General features: G+C 41.7%; 1 long non-coding RNA gene across 1 annotated transcript in view; it reads right to left on the minus strand.

Moving 5' to 3' along the window:
* Positions 1-3,762: 3,762 nt before the first annotated feature.
* The window catches only part of LOC122550460 (uncharacterized), a 59,429-nt gene continuing 36,214 nt past the window's right edge, over positions 3,763-26,977 (minus strand). Inside the window, exon 3 of the long non-coding RNA XR_015757390.1 lies at positions 3,763-3,992. This is a non-coding gene — a long non-coding RNA (uncharacterized LOC122550460). The remainder of the gene's footprint in view (positions 3,993-26,977) is intronic.

A 26,977-nucleotide genomic window follows, 5' to 3' on the forward strand; every position in this document is an offset into this window, starting at 1 on the left:
ACTTCAACCTGTAAGTATGTGTTCCAGTTATACTATTTTTTAAAGGGGGTTTGCTTAGTGGAACTGGCGTGTATCTTCGAACAGCATAATTAAGTCTAGTTGGAAAGCTTACGTTCAGTAGAGATTCTTTATTCTGTTCTTTGTGTTCCATTGTGTAATTTTGTGAATAAATCTTTGTCTGTTTTAAACTCTAAAAGTCAACCTCGCTAATTTAATCCAGGTAATTTTCACTGTACACTTACCGAAACAAATTGCAAAGTTATGGTCTGAGCTGCCTTCTTAAGAATGTTTTGAGTGTTCTGGCTTCATCCATAACAATAGTAATAAATAAGGTGACACTCAGTTAATACTGTGATGCAAAGTAATTTCTTCTCCCATTGTGCAGTGAATATCTGGAGTTCTCTACTGATCAGCCATCATTTTATGGGATGGTAAGGCAGGCTTGATGGGTTGAATGGCCTCCTCTTGCTCCTATTTCTTCTATTCTAAACAATATAATTCATTTTAAAGAGTGAATACTTTGGAGATGATTTAGTACCTGACTTTAGATAAGAATGAAGGAAGTTAGATTACTTACAGCGTGGAAACAGGCCCTTCGGCCCAACAAGACCACACCGACCCTCCGAAGAGCAACCCACTCAGACCCATTCCCCTACATTTACCCGTTCACCTAACACTACAGCCAATTTAGCATGGCCAATTCACCTAACCTGCACATTTTTGGACTGTGGGAGGAAACCGGAACACCTGGAGGAAACCCACACAGACATGGGGAGAAGGTGCAAACTCCATACAGACAGTTGCCTGAGGTGGGAATTGAACCCAGGTCTCTGGTGCTGTAAGGCAGCAGTGCTAACCACTGTGCCACCGTGTTGCCCACTGTTGTTGAATCCAAAGGGTCAGCAGCACAATGACAGGAATCTTTGGCTTGGTCTTGGCTCACAGCTGCCAGCACGCAGAGGCCATGTGGTTTCTCAGCAATCAACAGTGGGGTTCTTGACAAACTTAACCAGATAAAGCAAATTGTGAAATCTTTGGGCCACACCAAAGCCCAGACCATGTACAATCTAATAGAGATTTTATAAACAATATGAGGGGTACAAGATCTCAGGACTATAGTAAACAGAATTGTGGAAACTGAAAGAAAGTGAATTGACTATAAGGGGAAGAAACTTCCATTTACAGTCAGATGATATTTCACAATCAGATGATAATTAACGGTGAAATATATGCTGTTGCCAAGACAGCATATTTAATGGTAAAATGGGGCAAAAGGGAAAATAAAATGCTTAGACCTAATGTAGGAAGTTAGTTTTTATGATGTTTAACATGTTGTATTTTGATATCCTTATGGAAAAATCTACTTCGGTACTGCCTCGATTGATTTTTGGGGGCTGGGGGAGGTGTTGCAAATATATAATTCTGAAAGGTTAGGATTTAAAATGTCCACTCTAATTTAAAATGACCGACAAGTATTTGCAGTGGGAAATGGTGAATGTACTTATTCTGTCCAGAGACAGGTCACATGATCCATAACTGAAGTCTATTGAAAATCAAGAGACAGTATTCACACCTTAACACTAAAAGGGTGCAGTTTATGTAGAATGACACAAAAGACTTTTTGCAATGATTAAAAAAAAACAAGCTTTACTGCTGTGTAGAGCAGAGGGAGCTGCTTTTTTGTCAACAAAGCGCAGAATTGTTGTAAAAGTTGGTTTTCGTTGTAAAAAGAAGGCAATTAGATTGATAGAATTTTCCAAGATGCGACAAATAAGCCACAGAACTTAATGCCTTCTCATGATGCAGGTTTGGTTGCATGTAATTGGATGAAAAGGTGCCTTCCCACATTTTTCCCCAATTAGGCTTAGAATAAGAAGGTCCATGGATGGCCATCCCACCACTACCCCAACTAAACCAAGGCCCTTCCCAATCTCTGCAGGCATTCAATTCCAAGAGGTAGGGCAGTTACCTTGTGCAAAGCATTGAAAGCAAACTCTGTTGAATTTGTTTGTAGGTTACACAGTTACTCTTTGAAATTCATTCAGCACTCAATTGTGAGATCTGATTTCAGGAAGGGGAGACCACTGACATTCACCCCAGTTCCCCAGTCAATGAGCACCCCCCCCCACCCGTCCCCAACCCCCGTGAACTGCATCCTGTCCTTTCTTATCTGTTGCCTGGGTTTGATCCAGGGATTTGGTTGGCTGAATTCCCAGCTGCATCTCCCCAAAATGGCACTGCCAGCCTCTGACATACCAGCACCTCTCAATGAGACAGTATTTCCCATTCCCAGAATCGTGCTGTCAGGGAAGTTCTGCTGCTGTCCACGTAAGAACGTCGCACTCAGGTACATGGTAAGGCAAGCCTTTCCCAGTGGAGGAAACACAGGCCTGTCACCAGCACTCCAGCCAGCAGGCAAGATTCCTGTCCCCTGGATCAACTTCTGCCAAAAGGGTCATACAAACGGTCAGTTCTAAATTGCCTCAGCTAAGTGGAATGAGTTTCAAAGTCTACTAGATGATTCTATCTGGCATAGCAGGGAGAAGCCAGAAAATACCTTGAGACTTAATTTTGTTTTGCAACTCATTTACCACAAGGATAGGATAAAGGAAATGTCTGTTGCATGATATTATGCATAGCATTTGAACTATCTTGATTTTATTTTGTTGGTTACAATAAAAGTCTTAAAACATGAAAAGTTATTCTTGTCGATCAGCCACTGGGAAAGTCATCCCTTTTCATTTAACTCATTCTCGATCTTTCTAGGTTGAGCAGACAAATGTCATTATTCATCCATCACTCAAGTTTAAACAACAATCAACATGAAAAGAATAACAGAATACTTTCAAGATTTTAAGGGCACAGTGGGTTGAAGCTTTGTAGCAAAATATAATTCAAAACGTGCCAGTTCCAACTGAGTGTATATGTAGGCACCTGTGGCGTAGGTGAAAGTGGCTGCATTTGCAGCCAAGCTTAGTATTTTGACAGTCCTAAGAGTGACACCTACACACACCCACCCACCCTTTTTGGTAAATAGTTACAGTCAAAACATTGAGCCCATAGTTTATCTGTATAGTAATGAAACAATTTGTTGTGACTTCCCAGCATTTCTTCATTTCATTTCAGACTGCTGGAATTGCAGTTTTTCTGGGCTTGTTTGCTGTTTGAGTTACTTCTGTTTCCCGCATGTATGAATGAATAGATTCTGTTCCTTATTTATTATAAGTTATGCTGTCTCATTTTTTTCATGTTCTTTTCTTCCATTCCATCTTTTATTTTTTCCATGACTGATTTTCCAAAATTATGGATCGCAAGCTGATTTTTCTATCTTTTGAATTTTTTGGAAATAGTTTGTCAATGAAAAAAAGACATCCAACAATGGTAATTGGACAAAGTTGTGTAGTGTTGGATGTAACTGTTAGCATATGCCTCATTCTAATAAGCAACACATATGCAGACCAGAGAACTCAAGAGCATTGTATTGGAGAAGCAAGGTTGTACTTAACTGAAAGACTGTTCAATTAGACTTTGCCACCTCCATGTGCATCAGTCAGTACGACAGTTCCTTTCCCTTCAGGCATGGGTTCAGTCTTTTTGAATGATCTGTTTCCTTTTCTTTCATTGCCCATTGCATAGAAGATAGAAGCTCCAAATAATTTTTGAAGCAATCACCAGCTCATTTCATCTGACAAGATAATGGTTTTTGAGTCTGAATGATATATTTTCCTAATATTCAGGTTGATGCATAAGCTTCATTAGTTTTCATTTGGTCTCAGGCTGAAGTTTTCAGATCATTACTCTGACTATCAAGAGGTCAGCTGTGTATACTGCTTGCTCCATCAGAGTTGGCATCAGAAACTGAAAGCATTGTGTTGTTGCTGGATATTTGATTGTTGTGTGCATTATTCTGTTCTGGTGCCGCCTGATAATCAGTATATGCACGGAATAAACATCTTCCCAGCCCCTGAACAATGTGGACAGAGGGGAGTCAGCTGATAAAATATACAGAGAGTGGAAAAATGAGATTATCGACTTCAAGGGCAAGCTGTCTGAGATTGGGTTTGAACAGCAAGGTAAGAATGTTACTAAGTTGCAAGATATCAATTTGCATTACCTGATCTCACCTCACCTTTATGCAGTTTGCTATTTTACCAGGCACTGGAGATAAACTGGTGGTAGCCGGAGCCTCCAGTTTGGTACTTGCTCCTCTGGGCCTCAATGTTGGATAGCATTCCCCAATATTTCAGGTCACGCTCCATAGACAGTGATCACCTTCATTCCTCATCCAGTGAGGTCAGCACTGCAGCTACACCATGTCATCATATTGTGTTGTAAATGAATCAATTCACCACATCAACACTGCACAGCAGTCCTGCCTTGCCTTGGTTTGCCTTTTTTGCATATTGCTACATCATTCAGAATTTAGCGATTCGCAGTCTTTCTGCCTTGCTTTGCCTTGCCCTTTGTCTCTGTGCCAAAGCCAGGAAGCTTGTCATGGATGCCAGCAGTGATCAGTCAAGGGGGGTAGGCATGTTGGTGTATAAGAAAATCATGCCTGTAGCATGTGAAAGTAGTTTTTGTGGCCAACACATTGCATAAGCTTCTACCAAATGGCCATGTCTCAAAGTCTAATAGGAGGTAACAAAGTTTATTGATGAGGGATGGGCTGTAGTTGTCATGTACATGGACTTCAGTAAGGCATTTGATAAGGTTCCCCATGGTAGGCTGAAGGAGAAGGTGAAGTTGCATGGGGTCCAATGTGTTATAGCTAGATGGATAAGGAACTGGCTGGGCAACAGGAGATAAACAGTAATAGTGGAAGGGAGTTTCTCAAAATGGAGAACTGTGACCACTGGTGTTCCAAAGGGATCTCACTGTTGTTTGTGGTATACACAAGTGATCTGGAAGAATGCGTAGGTGGTCTGATTAGCAAAATCACAGATAACACTAAGATTGGTGGAGTAGCAGATCGTGAAGGGACTGTCAGAGAATACAGTAGAATATAGATAGATTGGAAAGTTGGCCAGAGAAGTGGCAGATGGAGTTCAATCCAGGCAAATGCAAGGTGATGCATTTTGGAAGGTTCAATTCAAAAGTGAATTATGCAGTAAATGGAAAAGTCCTGGGGAAAAGTTGATGTACAGAGAGATTGAGATGTTCAGGTCCATTGTACCCTGAAGGTGGGAACGCAGGTCAATAGAGTGATCAAGAAAGAATACGGTATGCTTTCCTTCATCGGACGGGATTTTGAGTACAAGAGTTGACAGTCATTTTACAGTTGTATAAGACTTTGGTTCAGCCACATTTGGAATACAGCGTACTGTTCTGGTCAGCACATTACCAAAAGGATGTAAATGCTTTGGACAGAGTGCAGAGGAGGTTCAGCAGGATGTTGCCTAGTACAGATAGTGCTAGCTATGAAGACAGGTTGAGTAGATTAGGATTATTTTCATTAGAAGGATGAAGGTTGAGGGGAGACCTCATTGAGGTCTACAAAATCATGAGAGGTTCAGACAGGATGGACGTTTTTCCAGAGTGGGGGACTCAATTACTAGGGGTCATGAGTTCAAGGTGAGATGGGAAAAGTTTAGGGGAGATATATGTGAAAAGTTCCTTATGCAGAGGGTGGTGAGTGCATGGAATGTGTTACAGGGGAGGTGTTAGATGCAGGCATGATAGCGTCACTAAAGATTTAGGTAGACAGATACATGAATGGGCAGGGAGTAGAGGGATACAGATCCTTAAGAAATAAGCAACAGGTTTAGAGAGAGGATCTGGATTGGCACAGGCTTTGAGGGCTGAAGGGCCTGTTCGTGATCTGTAATTTTCTTTGTTGTTTGTTCTAATGTGAGTGGATCTCAGGCAACTCAAGGGAGATTGTTGTCAGGGGAGTGGGCCATGAACAGTCCTGTTTTTGCAGTGCAAATATTCCAGCGTGGGGTGGTAAGGCAGTTAAAGAACTGTACAAATATTAGTCAGTAGTTTGCACATTCTCCCTGTGTCTGCGTGGGTCTCCTCTGGGTATTCTGTTTTCCTCCCACAGTCCAAAGATGTGCAGGTTAGGCCTGATTGTCCAGAGTATCGGGATGTTCAGGCTGGGTGGATTGGAAATGCAAGATTACAGGAATTGGGTAAGGGGAATGGTTGGGATGCTCTTCAGAGGGTTGGTGTTGACTAAATGGGCTGAATGGCCTGCTTCCACACTATGGCGATTCTATGTCTCCTCACTTGAATCTGCATGCTGCAGCCAATAGTCTCCAGATTTCTCTGAGCACAACCACTTCCTCACCAAGTTGCATACATTTCCTGCCTGCCCCAGGTAGAAAGGGGAACAGTTAGCCAGTGAATGAAATCTCATGGTTAAAACTGCTTATGCACCTGACTAGTAGAAAACTAATTTATGTAAATTATGTCCTCCTAAAAATCATTGCTCTGTTCAAATGGGAGATAAAGCAGGCAAAAATGATAACTCAAAGCACTGGAAATATTTGGCTGTTCTGACAAGATTTGTTGGGAGAGAAAGAGAGCTAACGTTTCACTTTGTGACTGAAAGATTGGGCTGGACTCTCAAAGTGGAGGAGATTCCATATAAAAATGGTGGGTGGGACCTAGATTTGGAAGTACCATCCTCATTTCCAACTGATCTAATTGTTGCTGTTAAGGGAAAGAAGTCAGAAGGGGATGCATGTGAGTGAAATACAAAAGCAGTCTGACCATTTGTATCAGTACTAAGTCCAAATAACCTCATTGGTGCCGTAGCAAGGGTCTAATCCTGTATTCTGAGAGTCACATTTTCTCAGAGTTGATGTAAGTGATGTGACCAGCTTGCCAACTGGTCACAACTGGTTTGTAAATATGTCAAGTTATGAAGTTACTTGACCCCACAGCCCTCTAAAATGAAAATAAAGATGACTGATCTCAATGAGACTGATAAAAAGAATCTATTCCATCAGTTACAAAAGCTGTTTGTGGACAGGTCCCCAAGGGCAATTATATATCATTATGATGCTACTTTTCATAAACTGTAATTAGCTCAGCAGTAGTGTCTTAAACTTAGTTTGATTGACAGCTCAGAATGTATATTGAAATACTCACGGAGGGATTATGAATGGAAATTTGTTTCTTATGATAAAGGAATGAGCACTCGAGGAGTTTCATTTTAAATGGACTTAAATGAATGAGAGAGCTTAATTTCATCTCACCATGGTTTCGAAGGTCTTCACTTGGTGGATGTTTGGCAAGTTGGCATAAAGGCTTAAGAACAAATGACAGGAGATGGATGGCATAGTTTGGCATGCATTCTATTAAATTGGTATGGGATAACAAGGGCCATGGGTGTATCAGGGCATGGGTTGGCATTAGTTCGCATTAGGTTGACCCAGAGGCTAGGAGGAACCTTGGGTATGCTGTGGTTCTGTTCGCCGAGCTGGGAATTTGTGTTGCAGACGTTTCGTCCCCTGTCTAGGTGACATCCTCAGTGCTTGGGAGCCTCCTGTGAAGCGCTTCTGTGGTGTTTCCTCCTGCATTTATAGTGGCCTGTCCCTGCCGCTTCCGGTTGTCAGTTTGTCAGCGTGTCCAATACACACAAACGAAATTGCATCAAGACACTATTCAAAAGGACCACAACACACTGCAGCACACCAGAACTGCAAAAAGAGGAAGAGGAACACCTATACAAGGTATTTGCCAAAAACGGATATCCTCGCAATTTCATCAACAGATGCCTAAGGGAAAGACAACGGAACGAGGACATGCCGCAACCTAAAGGACTAGCCACACTACCATACATCAAGAACATCTCTGAAATGACAGCCAGACTACTGCGACCACTAGGACTTATGACAGCACACAAACCAACAGCCACACTCAGACAACAACTCACCAGAACGAAGGACCCGATACCCAGCATGAGCAAAACTAATGTAGTGTACAAAATCCCATGCAAGGACTGCACAAAACACTATATAGGACAAACAGGAAGACAGCTAACGATCCGCATCCACGAACATCAACTAGCCACAAAACGACACGACCAGCTATCCCTAGTAGCCACACACGCAGACGACAAGCAACATGAATTTCACTGGGACAACACTACCATTATAGGGCAAGCCAAACAAAGAACAGCCAGGGAATTCCTAGAAGCATGGCACTCATCCAAAAACTCCATCAACAAACACATCGACCTGGACCCAATATACCGGCCACTACAGCGGACAGCTGAAACTGACAACCGGAAGCGGCAGGGACAGGCCACTATAAATGCCGGAGGAAACACCACAGAAGCACTTCGCAGGAGTCTCCCAAGCACTGAGGATGTCACCTAGACAGGGGACGAAATGTTTGCAACAAAAACTTCCAGCTCGGCGAACAGAACCACAGCAACGAGCACCCGAGCTGCAAATCTTCTCACAAACTTTGAACCTTGGGTATGGCTGGGAGCAAGGGTGGCATGAGTTGAAATAGGGGCATGAAAACAGCATGGGGGGTGGATAGGGTACGTTGGGGTGTGAGGGTATGGGCTGGATATCCTATAATTTAGGAAATTTATATCCTTTTCAACAATCCGGCTCAGCACTCCGCACCTTTCGTCTCCATCTGGGAATGTGGTGCCAACATCATACTGAACAAAACATCGACTCTAATGGGAATGGGACACTCTCCCAGGTGTAATGAGAATCGAAATTTTCTTGAGACATGCTTATCACCTCAGGAGCAAAAATGTATATGTTAACTGTTTCTCTCATCACAGGTATCATCTGATCTGTTAGCCATTTCCATTGCATTGTGTTTTTACCTCCAGATTTCCAGCTTCTACAGTATTTTGCTTTTGAATTATTTTGAGTCATGTTTGAATGAAATACCAAACTTACAAAATGTTGTTTCTGCTCCTTCTAAAAATTGCTTGGCTTGTGGCAAAGACTGTGGTCATATCACCCGTAAATCAGTTTCAGTGTTGTTTCACGTCATAAACAGTACAAATTGCAGTTTTCTAATTATGAAGCAGATGTCAAATCATGCAAGAGGAAACAAGTCAAGCTGCTGTGACTTCACAATCTGTAAGACTTCAAGCTGATGAATTTTGGAAGTTTTAAATTATTTGATACAATGACAACATCTGTAACACGAAGTTATCAGGTATGTGATGTATCAATATCAAAAGCTCTTTTTTCAAAACAGTTCCATAGAATTGTTATCAATTAGCATTGTTATTTGACATTGTTTATGATATGTGCGTTTCATGAAAAATTGTAAGATGGATCCCATACAAATCCAAATTATAAGTGTGATTTCCTAATGTCTGTGAATTACTTTTATAAAAATCGTAAAATCTGAACATGAACAAATTTCCTTTATTTTTTCTAAGGAAGCAAAAGCATAGTCAGCAAATCTTTCCCCATTGGTTTTTTTTTTGTATAATACTGGAAGTACATCACGTTTCTTTATTTTTAATGCTGAAATATAAAAAGGAAGATATCCATGCTGGCTTTCTGCAAGTGAAATACAAATACCTTTCCTCTGCAGCCGTGTAAATTATTCTCTTCAGATAATTAACTAACTGTCTTTTGAAAGCCATGGTTGAACTACCTCCATCTTATTCTAAAGCAGTACAGTTCAAATTCTAACTATGCACTGCATAAAGAAACTTTCCTAAGTGTTGCCATTGCCTTTCTTGCCAACTCCTTTAAAATGATGCTCCTGGCTCTCAATCATTCTGTCGATGATAACAACATATCACAATCTATTCTGTCCAAATCCTGGATTAGTTCGAATCCCCAAAGAAATCTTCTTCTAATATTCTCTTCTCCACAGAGACCAGCACCACCACCTCCGAACTGTCCATATAACTGAAACTTCTCCTTTTAAAGAACTTTGTGACTGCTTTCTTCAAACTTTTCCTAAAATGTGATGGCCAGAATGGAACACAATACTCCAGCTGAGGCCAGACTAATATTTTATGCAGGTTATCACAATCTTTCTACTTTAAGCCACAATTTATAAAACCGAGAGTTGCTTTCACTCCCTTTGCCTCCAGCTACCTCCATTGGCATATGCACATATATTTTGGGATGCACCAGCACCCACTTTAGAATTGTAACCTTTACAATACATTGCTTCTCCTTATCCTGTTCTTAAAATGAAATATTTTGCCTTTTGTCCACATAAAATCTTAGACAATTTTTACAATCATTTTATCACTTTGTCAGTGTCCTTTGAAATGTACTTGGAATACTTCTAAGTTTTGCACTGTTTGCAAATTAACCTGTGCTTCATATATGCAAGGCTGGATCATCAATACATATCAAGCAAAGGTGATGCATAAAAAGAAGGTATGAAAAAAATGTTTGTCAAAAGTATTTATTTGGCATATAATTGGTATTTAGACACGAATTGGAACTTAAATTGTGCCATTTTGCGAAGGCATCTTTTCCCATAAGTTTCTATTTACACTTGTTTGCATATCATGGAGTCATAGTGTTGTGCAGCATGGAAAGAGTCCCATAGTTCAGAGGGTCTATACCTGGTCATCAGGTTTCTATTTACTTTAGTCTCATTTTCCAACATTTGGTCCATAGCCTTGAGTTTCAGGTGTTCGTCTAAATCGTTTCTAAATGTGTCAGGTGTTTGCATCTACCGTCCTTTCATGTAGTAGCTTCCAGAGAGCCACCACCCTCTGGGTAAAACAAAATCTTCCTTAATTCCTCTCTAAGCATTTAAAATCTATGCCTGCTAGTTGTTGACTGCTCTACAAAGGGGAAGTGTTTATTCCCATGCACTCTATCTATGCACCTCATAATTTTGTACAACTCAATATGGTCCCGTCAGCTTTCTGTGCTCTGAGGACAACAGTTGTAGCCTTCCTAATCTCTGTGCAGTTGCAACATCCCAGAGCAGGCAACAAACAATATATCTCACTGAATGAAAGACCTGTCACAAATGAACCCTTAGGTCTCTCTGTTCTACAACACTACCCTACTTTTAATTGTATAAGTCCTGCCCTTGTTTGTTTTATCAAAATGCAATACGTCACAGAGTTTAATTTGGATCAATCTACCACTCCTCAACCCATTGACCCAATTAATCAAAATCTCTCTGTAATCTAAGGTAACAAATGTACTTACCATGCCTTCTATATTCTTGTCTAAATCATTTATATAAATAACAAATAAAAGTTCAGGTACATAATACTTTGAAGTTTACATCACATGGTGATTAAGGAGGTGTTTGGCATGCTTATCTTCATTACTCAGACCTTTGAGTAGAGGAGTTGGGGTGTCATGTTGCAGTTATATAGGATATTCGTGAGGCCTCTTCTGGAATACTGTTCTGGTTGCCCTGTTATAGAAAGAATATTATTAGGCTGGAGAGGTTTCAGAATAGATTTTCCAGCATGTTGCCAGGAATGGAGGGTTTGAGTTATAAGGAGAGGCTGGATAGACTGGGACTTTTTTAACTGGAGCACAGGAAGTTGAAAAGTGACCTTATAGAGGTTTAGAAAATAATGAGAGGAATAGATAATGTGAATGGCAGGTTCCATTTCCCTAGAATGGGGGATTTCAAGACTAAGGGACATATTTTTAAGGTGAGGAGAGAAAGATTTCAAAATGACATAAAGGGCAACTTTCTTCCAGAATTGGTGAATGCAAGTAGACTTACAACATTTAAAAGACATTTGGATAATGATATTAGAAATGTTTAAAGGGATATGGGCCAAGCACAGGGAGGTGGGACTAGTTCAGTTTGGGATTGTTAGTGGCATGGACTGGTTAAACCAAAGGCTCTTTTCTGTACTGTTGGAATAATTAACAAACAGCGAAATTCACAGCTAACCATGGAGGAACCTGTGTGGGAGAGCTCACAGCACAGGAACAGATAAGTGCATAGCTTTTATGTGTAACCTTGTTGTAAATCTGCAATAACGAGTAGGGTGGGCTGTTTCTTGATTATATGTTTTATTGAGATCTGTCGCTTAATTAAATTTTAAAAATATAAACCAGAACTATTAAGTTAGCCTGGAGCAGTGTTTTTTAGAGCAATAAGATGGTGCTATTTTCTGGGTCTGTAGTTTGTGAAAGATCAAAGACGGTTTTCAATAGAGTGATGTGCTCTTCCTGTCAGAGGTGGGAGCTTAAGGACTGTGTTACTGATGATGATGTCTGCAGGAAATGACTTTGGCTGCGAATCCTACCAGATTGTATGGATCAGTTGGAGCAGTAGTTAGAGGCAATAAGGAATTTACAGGAGCTAGGGGGTGTGATGGATGGCAGGTATAGGATGGGGGAAAAGCCGCAGATACAGTCAGTTAGATGGGTTAACTCCAGGAAAGGTAGGAGGGGTAGGCCGGTAGTGCAGGAGTCGTTTGTGGTTATCCCCATCTCAAACAAGTATGCTGCTTTGGAAAATGTAGGGGTTGATGGACTGTTAGGGCAATGTAGCATGAACAGCTAAGTTTCTGGTACCAAGATGGCTCTAAGGTAATGAGGGAAACGTCGGAATCTAAGCAATCAATTGTGATAAAGGACTCTCTAGTCAGAGGCACAGCCGGCCTTTTGTGCAGCAAGAAATCAGAATGGTGTGTTGCCTTCCTTGTGCCAGGATCACAATATCTCAGAGATGGTGCAGAATGTTCTCAAAGGGGAGAGGGACCAGCAGGAGGTCATTGTACACATCATAACTAATGACTAGGAAGGGAAAAGGACGAGATTCTGAAGGGAGAATATAGAAAGTTAAGCAGGAATTTAAAAAGGAGACCCTTGAGGAAAGTAATATCTGGATTACTCCCACGGCTATGAGCTAGTGAGGTTAGGAATAGCAGGATAGAACAGATGAAGGTTTGGCTGGGAAGCTGGTGCAGGGAGTCAGGTTCATATTTTTAGATCATTCGAGTCTCTTCTGGGGTAGAAGTGACCTGTACATGAAGGTCAGATTGCATGTGAATTGGAAGGGGATTAATATACTGGCAGGGAGATTCACTAGAGCTGCTTGGGAGGATTTAAATGAGTAAGGTGGGGAGAGGGGAGGGGTAGGACCCAGGGGAAATAGTGAGGAAAGAGATCAATCTGAGACTGGAACAAAGCAGAGAACAGGATAGGACTAATGAATTCAACTGCACTTATTTCAATGCAAGAGGCATAACAGGAAAGACAGTTGAACACAACATGGTTGGGAACATGGAACTGGGATATCATATCAATTACAGAAACATGGCTCAGGGACGGATAAGACGACAGCTTAATGTTCCAGGATATAAATGCTATAGGAAGGATAGAAAGGGAGAGGGAGACAAGAGAGGAAGGGGATGACATTTTTGATAAGGGATAACATTACAGCTGTACTGAGGGAGGATATCCCTGGGAATACATCCAGAGAGGTTTTTGGGTGGGTCAATGGGCTGAGAAGTGGCAGATGGAGTTTAATTGAGATAAATGCAAGGTGCTGCATTTTGGGAAAGCAAATCTTAGCAGGACATATACACTTAATGGTAAGGTCCTAGGGAGTGTTGCTGAACAAAGACCTTGGGGTGCAGGTTCATAGCTCCTTGAAAGTAGAGTCACAGGTAGATAGGATAGTGAAGAAGGCATTTGATATGCTTTCCTTTATTGGTCAGAGTATTAAGTACAGGAGTTGGGAGGTCATGTTGCAGCTATACAGGACATTGGTTAGGCCACTGTTGGAATATTGCATGCAATTCTGGTCTCCTTCTTAACAGAAAGATGTTGTGAAACTTGAAAGGGTTCAGAAATGATTTACAAGGATGTCGCCAGGGATGGAGGATTTGAGCTATAGGGAGAGGCTGAACAGGCTGGGGCTGTTTTCACTGGAGCAATGGAGGCTGAGAGGTGACCTTATAGAGGTTTATAAAATCATGAGGGGCATGGATAGGATAGATAGACAAAGTCTTTTCCCTGGGGTGGAGGAGTCTCGAACTAGAGGTCATAGGTTTAGGGTAAGAGGGGAAAGATATAAAAGAGACCTATGAGGCAACATTTTCACTTAGAAGGTGGTATGTGTATGGAATGAGCTGCCAGAGGAAGTGGTGGAGGCTGGGACAATTGGAACATTTAAGAGTCGTTTGGATGGGTATATGAATAGGAAGGGTTTGGAGGAATATGGGCCAGGTGCTGGCAGGTGGGACTAGATTGGGTTGGGATATCTGGTCGGCATGGATGGGTTGGACTGAAGAGTCTGTGCTCTATGACTCTATGACTGAGAATTAAGAAAGGGATGATCACCTTACTGGGATTGTATTATAGACACCCCCCCACCCCCAATAGTCAGTGGAAAATTGAGAAACAAATTTATAAGGAGAACCCAGTTATCTGTAAGAATAATAGGGTGGTTATGTTAGGGGATTTGAACATTCCAAACATAGACTGCAACCACCATTGTGTTTCGGATTTAGATGAAGAGGAATTTGTTAAGTGAACACAAGAAAATTTTCTGATTCAGTATGTGGATGTACCTCCTAGAGAAGGTGCAAAACTTGACCTACTCTTGGGAAATAAGTGAGGTCTGCAGATGCTGGAGATCAGAGCTGAAATGCGTTGCTGGAACAGCGCAGCAGGTCAGGCAGCACCCAGGGAACAGGAGAATCGACGTTTCTGGCATAAGCCCTTCTTCAGGAATCAGGAAGAAGGGCTTATGCCCGAAACGTCGATTCTCCTGTTCCCTGGATGCTGCCTGACCTGCTGCGCTGTTCCAGCAACACATTTCAGCTCTTGGGAAATAAGGCAGGGCAGATGACGGAGGTGTCAGTGGGGGAGCACTTTGGGGCCAGCAATCATAATTCTACTAGTTTTTAAATAGTGATGGAAAAGGATAAACAAGATCTAAAAGCTGAAGTCCTAAATTGGAGGAAGGCCAATTTTGATGGTTTTAGTCAAGAACTTTCAAAAGCTGATTGGATGCAGATGTTCACAGGTAAAGGGATGGCTGGAAAATGGGAAGCCTTCAAAAATGAGATTACAAGAGTCCAGAAACAGTATATTCAGTAGTTTAGGGTGAAAAGCAAGGCTGGTAGTTGGAGGGAATGAGGGATGTCTAGAGAAATTGAGGTTTGATTAAGAAAAAGGAGGAAGCATGTATCAGGTATAGACAGTTGAGATCGAGTGAATACTTAGAAGTGGCAGTAGGAACATACTTAATAGGGAAATCAGGAGGGCAAAAAGGGGGATATGAGAAAGCTTTGGCAAATAGGGTTAAGGAGAATCCAAAGGGATTCTGTAAGTACATTAAGGACAAAAGGGTAACTAGGGAGAGAATAGGGCCCCTCAAAGATCATCAAGGCAAACTATGTGTGGAACTAAAGGAGATGGGGCAGATTCTAAACAAATATTTTGCATCAGTATTTACTGTGAAGAAGGAGAAAGTGAGGACTGCAGATGCTGGAGATCAGAGTCGAGAGTGTGGTGCTGGAAAAGCACAGCAGGGCAGGCACCATCCGAGGAGCAGGAGAATCGATGTTTTGGGTATAAGCCCTTCATCAGGAATACAGTGGAGAAGGACATGGAAGATATAAAATGTGGGGAAATAGATGGTGACATCTTGAAAAATGTCTACATTGAAAAGGAGTAGGTGCTGGATGTCTTAAGATGCATAAAAGTGGATAAATCCACAGGACCTGATCAGGTGTACCCTAGAACTCTGTAGGAAACTGGAGAAGTGATTGCTGGGCCCCTTGCTGAGATATTTGAAGCATCAATAGTCACAGGTGAGGTGCCAGAAGATTGGAGGTTGGCTAACAGTGTCAAGAAAGGTGGTAAGGAAAAGCCAGGGAAGTACAGACTGGTGAGCCTGACATCAGTGGTGGGCAAGTTTAGATTAGATTCCCTACGGTATGGAAACAGGCCCTTCAGCCCAACAAGTCCACACCAACCCTCCGAAGAGTAACCCACCCAGACCCATTATTTACCTCTGATTAATGCACCCACCACTATGAGCAATTGAGCACAGCCAATCCACCTGGCCTGCACATCTTTGGATTGTAGGAGGAAACCTGAGTACCCAAAGGAAACCTACACACGGGGAGAATGTGCAAACTCCACACAGACAGTTGCCTGAGGCGGGAATCGAACCCAGGTCCCTGGTGCTGTAAGGCTGCAGTGCTAACCAATGAGCCACCGTGCCACCCAATTGTTAGAGGGAATCCTGAGGGACAGGATTTACATGTATTTGGAAAGGCAAGGACTGATTAGGGATAGTCAGCATGGCTTTGTACATGGAAATCATGTCTTATGAGCTTGACTGAGTTTTTTGAAGAAGTAACAGAGAGGTTTGATGAGGGCAGAACAGTGGACATGATCTATGTGGACTTCAGCAAGGCGTTCGACAAGGATCCGTATGGGAGACTAATTAGCAAGGTTAGGTTCATGGAATGCAGGGAGAACTAGCCATTTGGAAACAGAACTGGCTTGAAGGTAGAAGACAGAGGGTAGTGGTGAAGGGTTGCCTTTCAGACTGGAGGCCTGTGACCAGTGGGATGCCACAAGGATCAGTGCTGGGTCAACTGCATTTCATCACTTATATAAATGATCTGGATGTGAACATAGAGGTATAGTTAGTAAGTTTGCAGATGACACCAAAATTGGAGGTGTCGTGGACAGTGAAGAAGGTTACCTCAGAGCACAATGGAATCTTGATCAGATGGACCAATGGGCTGAGGAGTGGCAGATGGAATTTAATTTAGATAAATGTGAGGTGATGCATTTTGGAAGGGCAAATCAGAGCAGGACTTATACATTTAATGGTAAGGTCCTTGGGAGTGTTGCTGAACAAAAAGACCTTGGAGTGCAAGTTTATAGTTTATTGAAAGTGGAGTCGTAGGTAGATAGGATAGTGAAGAAGGCCTTTGTTATGCTTTCCTTTATTGGTCAGAGCATCGATAGGAGTTTGGAGGTCATGTACAGGACATTGGTTAGGCCACTTGAAATATTGTGTGCAATTCTGGTCTCCCTCCTATCGGAAGGATGTTGTGAAACTTGAAAGGGTTCATAAAATATTTATGAGGATGTTGTCAGGGTTGGAGGATTTGAGCTATAGGGAGAGGCTGAACAGGCTGGGGCTGTTTTCCCTAGAGCATCGGAGGCTGAGGGGTGACCTTATAGAGGTTTACAAAATCATGAGGGACATGGATATGATAAATAGACAAAGCATTTTCCTTTGGATGGGGGAGTCCAGAACTAGATGGCATAGGTTTAGGGTGAGAAGGGAAAGATATGAAAAGAACCTAACGAGGCAAGCTTTTCACACAGAGTGTGGTACGTGTATGGAACAAGCTGCCAGAGGAAGTGGTGGAGGCTGATACAGATACCTCTTAAATGTTATAATTGTATGAGTGTATGAATTGGAAGGGTTTAGAGGGATATGGGTCATGTGCTGGCAAATGGGACTAGATTAGGTTGGGATATCTGGTTGGTGTGAACAAGTCAGACCAAAGGGTCTGTTTCCATACATCTCTAAGACTCTATAACTCTAAGCCTACATACATGGTAACACTTGAGGATTTTTTTAAAATGAAAAAGGTTCCCTGCTGTGTTTCCTTGCTTTAGGGCTGTAATGTAAGAATTTTGACCTTTATTTCTTTACTTTGTTTAATTTATATCTAAGATTTTGTACCGCAGCATCTTTGTACCTAAGAGGGAGCCAGAAATAGCTATTTTGCCCGGTTTTCGCTGTACTCATGTATCCCTGTACTTGAGTACATGTGACAAAAATAATCTAATTCTAATATTTACAAATGGCAAGATAGAGAAGTTTTATTAAAATAGCTGAACATAGGTCCAAAGCATTTTAATCAAACTACCTACAACTTGACTAACATCATTGAGAGTGATGTCAAAATAATTAACTGAACCATTTACCTGTTAAATTGGTGCACGTTAGTTAGTAGTCAGTAAGTTTAAAGATTAAAAGCCTTTTATAAAATGCTGAATTGGCTTTGTATCTGTTTTTAAGAGTCTCCTCATAGGTTCCCATACCCTTGCAAGTGGTACAAGAATAATTCGGATAGGGCATAGACCATCAGGCCCATTGAACCTGCTCAGCCATTAAAAATATCATGGGTGACTTTAGGCTTCCATTTTCCAACCTTCTCCACATCCTTGGTTCCCTGACAAACCAAACGCATCTTTATCCCAAAGTTAAATATAATCAACAATGGAGTCCCCATGCTGTGGTTGCCTCAGATAGTGAAAACAATCACCCTTCACGGTTTACCCCATAAAGCTCATTCAGAATTTTGTATACTTCAATGGGATCATCTCTTATGTTTCTAAACACCAGGGAACATATAAGCCCAATGTACTCAATCTCTAATAATAGGAAGTTCTGTCATTAACAGGAAGCAGTCTTGTGCATATTCACTGTACTGTCTCTGCTACAAATAAATTATTTCTTACATTTGAAACCAAAACTGCATACAGTACTGAAGATGTGGGGCTGGAGATTGGTGACCCCACCATGTCTGTCTTCAGTGCGAACACATTATACAGAGCAGGTGGTTAGACCACCACCGTCGTACCCAGTCTCCATAATATGGATATCAACCCCCAAAACTTGGAGGGTAGATAGGGTACCAAAATCAGCAGCCCACCCATCATATGTAAATAAATAATTTAGAGGAAATTGACCATGATAACATATTCACTGTCCATGCAAATATCTGGCTGGCATGGGCAGCTGAGTGGGACTAGGCAGATTGTTTTATGAACTGCTTTCAAAAATAAAACTATGCAGAGAAAAGGGGATACCATCTTTAGGGGTGCACTTTGTGAATTGTGGACATCCACCAAAAGTTAGTATCAAAATACCTGCCTACCAACCTCAGTGAACTCACAACGTATACCTCTAATTAACACCAAAATAGAAATTGCTGGGAGAATCTTAGCAGGCCTGGCAGCTTAGTCATAGAGTCATACAGCATGGAAAGAGATCCTTTGGTCCAACCAGTCCATGGCGAACATAATCCCAAGCTAAACTAGGCCCACTTGCCTGTTCCTGACTCATATCCCTCCAAACTTTTCCTATTTATGTACTTATCCAAATGCCTTTTGAACCTTGTAATTGTACTCACATGCACCACTTCCTCTGGAAGTTCATTCCACATACGAACTACTCTGAAATAATTGCCCCTTCTCACCTTACAAATGAGCCCTCTCGTCTTGAAATCCCCCAACCTAGGGAAAAGACATCTAATCCTCCCATTATTTTATAAACTTCTATCAGGTTGCATCTCATCCTCCCAATATCCACTGAAAAAAACTCCCAGCCTATCCAGCCTTCATTCATTATTCAAACCTTTCATACCTGGCAACATCCTTATGAATTTCTTCTGAACCCTCTCCAGCTTAATAATACCCTGCTTTTAACAGGGTGACCAGAGCTGGACTCACTACTCCAGAAGAGGCCTTACTAATGTCCTGTACAACCTCAACATGGCTTCCCAACGCCTATACTCAAAGGACTGAATAAAGAACGCCTTTTTAAAGCTGTAGAGAGAAAGCAGTGTTTCAGGTCCAGTGACCCGTCTTCAGGGGAATCTGAGAGGTGGAGATATGGCCACCGTGCTGTTAGAAGTGGAGTCCAGGAGTTAAAATGTATCATGGAAATAGAAATAGAAAGTTAGGTCATGTTCAGCCAATGGTGTGATGGGAGATGAAATAGAAAATGTTAGAAATGTTCAGAGGTCCAGTAGAATTGTGGGTGGCACGGTGGTACAGTGGCTAGCACTGCTGTCTCACAGCACCAGAGATGCAGGGTTCAATTCCTGTCTCAGGCGACTATCTGTGTGGAGTTTGCACATTCTCCCTGTATCAGCATGGGTTTCCTCTAGGTGCTCTGGTCTCCACCCACAGTCCAAAAATGTGCAGGTTAGGTGAATTGGCCGTGCTAAATTGCCCGTAGTATTAGATGTAGGGGAATGGGTCTGGGTGGGTTGCTCTTCGGAGGGTTGGTGTGGACTTGTTGGGCCGAAGGGCCTGATTCCACACTAAGTAATATAATCTTAAGAGTGAATATTTCAGTTATATGATCTTTCAACTCTGCCTACCTAACTGTTACATTGTTTACCTGTCACTTCACCCATGTGTCCTTCCATCCATATGCTGCCCTATTAATGACTACCTCATCCAGCAACCACCATTTCCATCTTATCTACCTACCCTTTTATCCATTTACTGGAAACAGCAACCTATTCCCATTCACCCATTCACTAACATTCATGTTTCAACTTACTGTTAGTGCCATAAAAAGGGGCTACTGTGTGTTGCATTTCTTGAAAAGCTGGGCTCAGAAGACCTGGTTAGAAATGTAGAGCTGTGTAATGGCGAATACAGGTTTGAGGGGGCGGCAATCCATTATTTCACTATTTAATAGTGGTAGATGTTGAGTTTCCCACCGGAGACAGGAAAGCTATGTAACCATTACATTTAGCCTCTTCCTCAACCTTTTTCTATTGACTTTGTTTTCTGTGCCCCTGGGGTAACAAGATTGCTCCTCTCGTCCATCTATAATTGGCAACTCCATAATTGCCAAATCTTGGTCTCAATCATGAAGTAAATCTCACTAATTTCAAGTATGCATAAATTAATTATGCTGAGTGTAAAAAGCTAATACTCCAATCAATAATTTTAAGCCATATCAGTAGCAGTATAATGCTTAGACACTTGAGAGATGTTACTGTGTAAGCCTTGTACTAAGTCTAAGTATTAACACAACTCAACGTTTGTTGAATGAATAAGTTTAAGGAAGGACTTCAGATAAAGGCCTTAAACATAGCAACTTCTTTTAAGCAACATAGATCATGCAGTCTGCTCCATAATAACTGGGTGAAAAGGAATGCAGTTTTATATGCATACTGAAAACATTTTCACTAAATTTTTGCATGCATTGAGAAACACTGATAGAAGTTTACTCAGTGTTTACATGTAATCACAGTGGTAGATGTAGAGTGCTGTAGATTTTGAACCATGTTGTTGGTGATTCCTTGAAAGAAATACCCCTTTTGTTATAGCTCTGGGAAGTCCCAAACTGAAAAGCCACAGAGCTTTGTTAGAAAATGCTGCCAGAGGTAATTCAAACACAGAAAATAGTATTTTATTGATAATTTCTATAAATTCTTGTAAATGTTATGAACTTTAATTTCTTAATTTTGTCAGAAACATTAGTTCCATTAGTGCATTGACCACTTCGTGAAAACAGTGAGTGCCATTTTGACATTTTTTTTTAAAAAACCATTTTGACTCAAATATTTCCTTCTTAATCAGTTATGATTCATTGACATTGTATTAAAATATAAAGAACCTGTATTTAAGGCATTTTAGAATTGCAGTCACTGTTGACATTTCCAAAGTATTAGCTGCTGATTCACGCATAAGTTTCACAAAGATGAAAATATTAACCAAAACATTAGGAGAACTCCCCTTTTTTGAATAATACTGTAGGCTTTTTAATATCCATGTGTGACAGTAAATGAGATTTTTTTTCTTCCTAGCATTCCTCATTGCTGCACATGAATGTCAATTGATATTAGACACTCAGAAGGGGGTTTTGAACACACAACCATCTGACTCTGAAGCACAAGTTCAAAGATTTGCCACTTCAAGCATTTTTCAAAACATCTTATTAAATTCCCTGTGCTGTAGGGCAAGCTCAGTTATGGAGTCTAGAGATGGATAGCACAGAAACACAGACCCTTTGGTCCAATGAGCCACTGTGTTGTATTTGTCTTTATTGATCAGTGCATTCAATATAGGAGTTGGGATGTCGTGTTGTGTTGCGGCACGGTGGCACAGTGGTTAGCACTGCTGCCTCACAGCGCCAGAGACCCGGGTTCAATTCCCACCTCAGGCGACTGACTGTGTGGAGTTTGCACATTCTCCCCATGTCTGCGTGGGTTTACTCCAGGTGTTCTGGTTTCCTGCCACACTCCAAAAATGTGCAGGTTAGGTGAATTGGCCACGCTAAATTGCCTGTAGTGTTAGGTGCAGGGGTAAATGTAGGGGAATTACGTCTGGTGGGTGCGCTTCGGCGGGTCGGTGTGGACTTGTTGGGCCGAAGGGCCTGTTTCCACACTGTAAGCAATCTAATCTAATCTAAAATTCATCCATATCAATCAGCTATCTTAAATTAATCCAGTCCCATTTGCCAGCATTTGGCCCATATCTTTCCAAAACCTTCCTATTCATGCACCAATTCAGTTGTAACTGTACCATCCTCCACTACTTCCTCTGGCAGCTCATTTCATACATGCACCACCCTCTGCGAGAAAAAGTTGCCCCTTAGGTTCCTTTTATGTTTTCCTCTCTCATGATAAATCTATGCCCTCTAGTTTTGCACTACCCTACTCTGGGAAAAAGACCTTGATTATTCACTCTATCCATGCCTCATGAGTTTATAAGTCTCTATAAGGTCACACCTCAGCCTCCACGCTCCAGGAAAATAACCCCAGCCTATTCAGCCTCTCCTTAGATCTCAAACCCTCCAACTCCGGCAACATCCTTTAAATTTTTTCGGAACCTTTTCACTTTAAACAACATCCTTCCTCTAGCAGGTACGCCAGTATTCCAAAAGTGGCCTAATCCATGTCTTGTACAGCCACAACACGACATCCCAACTCCTATATTGAATGCACTGATCAATAAAGACAAATACAGCACAGTGGCTCAGTGGTTAGCACTGCTGCCTCACAGTGTCAGGGACCTAGGTTCAGTACCAGACTTGGGTGACTGTCTGTGTGGAATTTACACATTTTCCCCTGTGTCTGTGTGAGTTTCCTCCCACAATCCAAAGATGCGCAGATTAGGTAAATTGCCCATAGTGTTCAGGGAAGTATTGGTTCAGTGTAAACATAAGGTAGGGGAGTGGGTCTGGGTGGATTACTCTTCGGAGGGTCTGTGTGAATTTGTTGGGCCAAAGGGCCTGTTTCCACAATATAGGGATTCTAATCTAAGTGTACCAAATGCCTTCTTCACTACCCTGTGTCACTTCTTTGTCACTTCTCCAAAAAACTCAATGAAGTTAGTGAGACACAATTTCCCATGCAGAAAGCCACATTGACTATCCATAATCTGGCCTCACCTTTCAAAGTACATGTAAATCTTATCCCTCAGAATCCCCTTCAACAACTTACCCTCACTGATGTTAGGCTCACCAGTCTACAGTTCCCTGGATTTTCCTTATCCCTGTCTTAAATAATGGCACCACATTTGCCACCCTCCAGTATTTTGGCACCTCACCCGTGGCTATCAATGATACAAATATCTGAGCAGGGGGACCAGCAATCATTTCCCTGGATTCCCACAAAGTGGAGGGATACACCTCACCTCATTAATTGGTCAGTAGCCTCTCAACAATAAGATTTAGATAGCATGCCTTATTACCATAAAATTAGGGAGTTGTTCAGTGTTATGACTGGTGTTCTTTAACTTTCTCTTGAAATTCAGTCTGTGAGTACATGAAATTCTGGATTTATTCAACATTTCTGGTAGTGTTTGTTCACAGAAAAACAGAGGGAATGACGACATCAATTCAGAAGTCTGTAACTCTTCCTTTAAGTGAATTTATAGAGTCAGAGTCATACAGCACAGAAACAGACCTTTCAATCCACTCATCCATGCCAACCATGTTTCCCAGGCTAAACTACTCCCATTTGCTGCATTGGGCCCAAAACCTTCTCAACATTTCCTATTCATGTATCTGTCCAAATGTCTTTTAAATGTTGTAAGTAAACCTGCATCTTCTGGCAGTTCATTTCATATATGAACCATCCTCTGTGAAAAAGTTGTCCCTCAGGCCTCTTTAAAATCTTTCTCCTCTCACCTTAAAATTGTCATAGAGTCATAGAGATGTACAGCATGGAAACGGACCTTTCAATCCAACCTGTCCATGCCGACCAGATATCCCAACCCAATCTAGTCCCACCTGCCAGCACCTGGCCCATATCCCTCCAAATCCTTCCTATTTATATACCCATCCAAATGCCTCTTAAATGTTGCAATTATACCAGCCTCCACCACTTCCTCTGGCAGCTCATTCCATGCACGTACCACCCTCTACGTGAAAAAGTTGCCCTTTAGGTCTCTTTTATATCTGTCCCCCCTCACCCTAAACCTACGCCCTCTACTTCTGGACTCCCCGACCGCAGGAAAAAGACTTTGTCTATTTACCCTATCCATGCCCCTTATAATTTTGTAAACCTGTGTAAGGACACCCTTCAGCCTCTGACGCTCCAGGGAAAATAGCCCCTACCTGTTCAGCCTCTCCCTATAGCTCAAATCCTCCAACCCTGGCAACATCCTTGTAAATCTTTTCTGAACCCTTTCAAGTTTCACAACATCTTTCTGATAGGAAGGAGACCAGAATTGCACGCAATATTCCAACAGAGGCCTAACCAATGTCCTGTACAGCTGCAACATGACCTCCCAAATCCTGTACTCAATACCCTGACCAATAAAGGAAAGCATTTCTGCCAGAGGAAAAGAAATGGCTGAGTGTTCGTATACAAACATAAGCAAAAGGAAGCAAATTTGACTGGACAATGTTGGTTATTCTAGACATTTTCTTTGAATTAGTGAGCTTTCAACATGACGTTATTGTATGGAGGAACAGACACACTAAGCTGAATGGCCTACTTTGACTCCTCAGTCCTCTGGTCGATCAATGAATAATCAAAAGATAACATTGAAGCCACCTCAAGTTTTGATCTTTGTAAGAACTTCGAGAAACATAATTTTGAAAAGTAATCTGGAGGAATGACTCTGAGAAATGTCTTCAGAAAGACAGAGTTTGCAATCAAAGACAGCTTAAGGAATAAAGCTTTGGGAATCAACCACTGTTCTGCCAAAAGGGTACAAGCAATCTGCAAATTCTGTTGCTGCAGATGTAATGATGAACAACAAACCTTCTCTCTTTCTGTCTCTCTCAAAGTCTGATCTTCATACTGAGTCCATGTGTGCTAGCAATGTCCAACTATTCAACTACGGAAAGCACTGCAGCTCATCAATTCTGATGTCAGGTTTTCAACACCCTTCACTTCAGAAAGAATTGTCAAATAAATGATAAGTTTTACAATAGACTAACTTTACTTGCATCTTTAAGAGTATGGTTTACTCATAACTATTTTTAATTTGTTTTTAGTTAATGACTGAATTACTTTCTTTCTTGTTTGGTTTTGCTCAGTTGGCCAGACGTTTGCAAATGCAGAGTAACTCCAAGTGTGTGGATTCAGTTCCTACACCTGCTGAGGTTACCATGAAGGACTTTCCTTCTCAATCTCTCCCTTGCCCGAGGCGCGGTGACCCTCAGGTGAAACCATCACCAGTCATCTCTCTCAGAGAATAGCCCTATGACTATCGTACGACAATGGCAACTTTATCTTGATAACTTTCAGCAATAATTGTGTAAAATTAACCTTTGATCTTGTTTAAGACTAAAATTTTACTGCAGGTTATTTTTAAATGGGAACACTGAAAAAAAACTAAGAAAAGCAGCTAATAGAACAATATAAGTTCACAATTGGCTTTGCAGTTACTCCAGATGTGGTCATACAGTACTTAATTGTTAGATGTCACTTACAAATTCCCTTCATTTTAGCTCTTCCTCCCATAAAGTTGGAAGGTCCATAACCTGCAGGTCTTAATCTCTTGCTTCTCTGTCTCTTGAAGTCCTCAATCTGCTGACTCCAATCTCTGATGGCTAAGCTCTTCTGTGTAGCTTTCACCTATAACAGTGCTAATATATGCGTGAGGTTCAAAAACAAAATTACCGGAGGAGCTCCTAGGAGAAGGTCACCATTCATGTAAAAGAAAATCATTCTGCAAGAGGGTTGCATACATTAAAATAGGAAGTCCTGAAAATCATGGACAATAATTTGAATTTATGTTTAATCTAATTCAACTTGCCAAAAAGAGATAAGTTAAAAAATAAGAGAATGATGTGTTGAACGTTGGGGTTGATCCAACCTTCTTAATTTCCTTCCTTTTGAAACATGGCTTTACCATCATAAGACAGTTCAAACTCTGACTCACAGGTGGACCACAGTCATCACACTACCTTTTCCCTGCAGAGGCATCCAATTGACCTCACTCTCCAATAGACATCCCACCTCCTTACAGTAGATTACTGATCCTCTTCCTCAGTGGACACCCAACACACTCACGCCCAAAAGACATACTCCTTCCCACAGATAGATAGTCAACTGTCCCCCTTCCCTGATATCTGAATGCCTCAATACCATCATCTGACCCACAGATGGGGAGATGATGGCCCAGTGATGTTATCGTTGGACTATTAATCCAAAGATCCTGGTAGTGTTCTGGACACTTGCGTTCAGCTCCTGTCATGGCAGATGGTAAAATTTAAATTCAATAAATATCTGAAGTTAAACATCTAATGCTGACCATGAAAGTATGGCTGATTGTCAGGAAAAGCCCATCTGGTTCTCTAATGTCCTTTAGGGAAAGAAATCTGCCGTCCTGACCTGATCTGGCCTACATGTGACTCCAGATCCACAGCAATGTAGTTGGCACTTGATGCAATTAGGGATGGGTAATAAATGCTGGCCTGGCCAGTGACACACCCACATCCCATGATTAAAACCAAAACAAAACTCTACCTACTGACCCATTTTCCTGTACTCCTCACTGAACTGGCACACCACCCACTCGACACACCGCCCACTCACAGACCCAGCGCTCTACCCCCTCAGTGTCATGTCAGTCAGCCATCACCCATATGCCACCTTAACACACTGTGCCTCTGCTACTTGTCCTCCTCTCCTAACTTCAAGCTACTTCCCCTCACTTACCAAGCACCTTAATGCTTCCGCTCACTTGTATACCCACATTCCTACAGCACTTACTGCACTCACTGACTTGGCACCTGTACTTGTTCACTCAGCTGACACTCTACCTGGCACACCCACCTGCCATCTGACTCCCAATACCCACATACTCCTGCACTTACATAGTTAATGTACACT

This window comes from Chiloscyllium plagiosum, unplaced genomic scaffold, assembly GCF_037043375.1.
Source record: "Chiloscyllium plagiosum isolate Xiang-an unplaced genomic scaffold, Cpla_swu_hap1 HiC_scaffold_6, whole genome shotgun sequence".
Lineage (NCBI taxonomy): Eukaryota > Metazoa > Chordata > Chondrichthyes > Orectolobiformes > Hemiscylliidae > Chiloscyllium > Chiloscyllium plagiosum.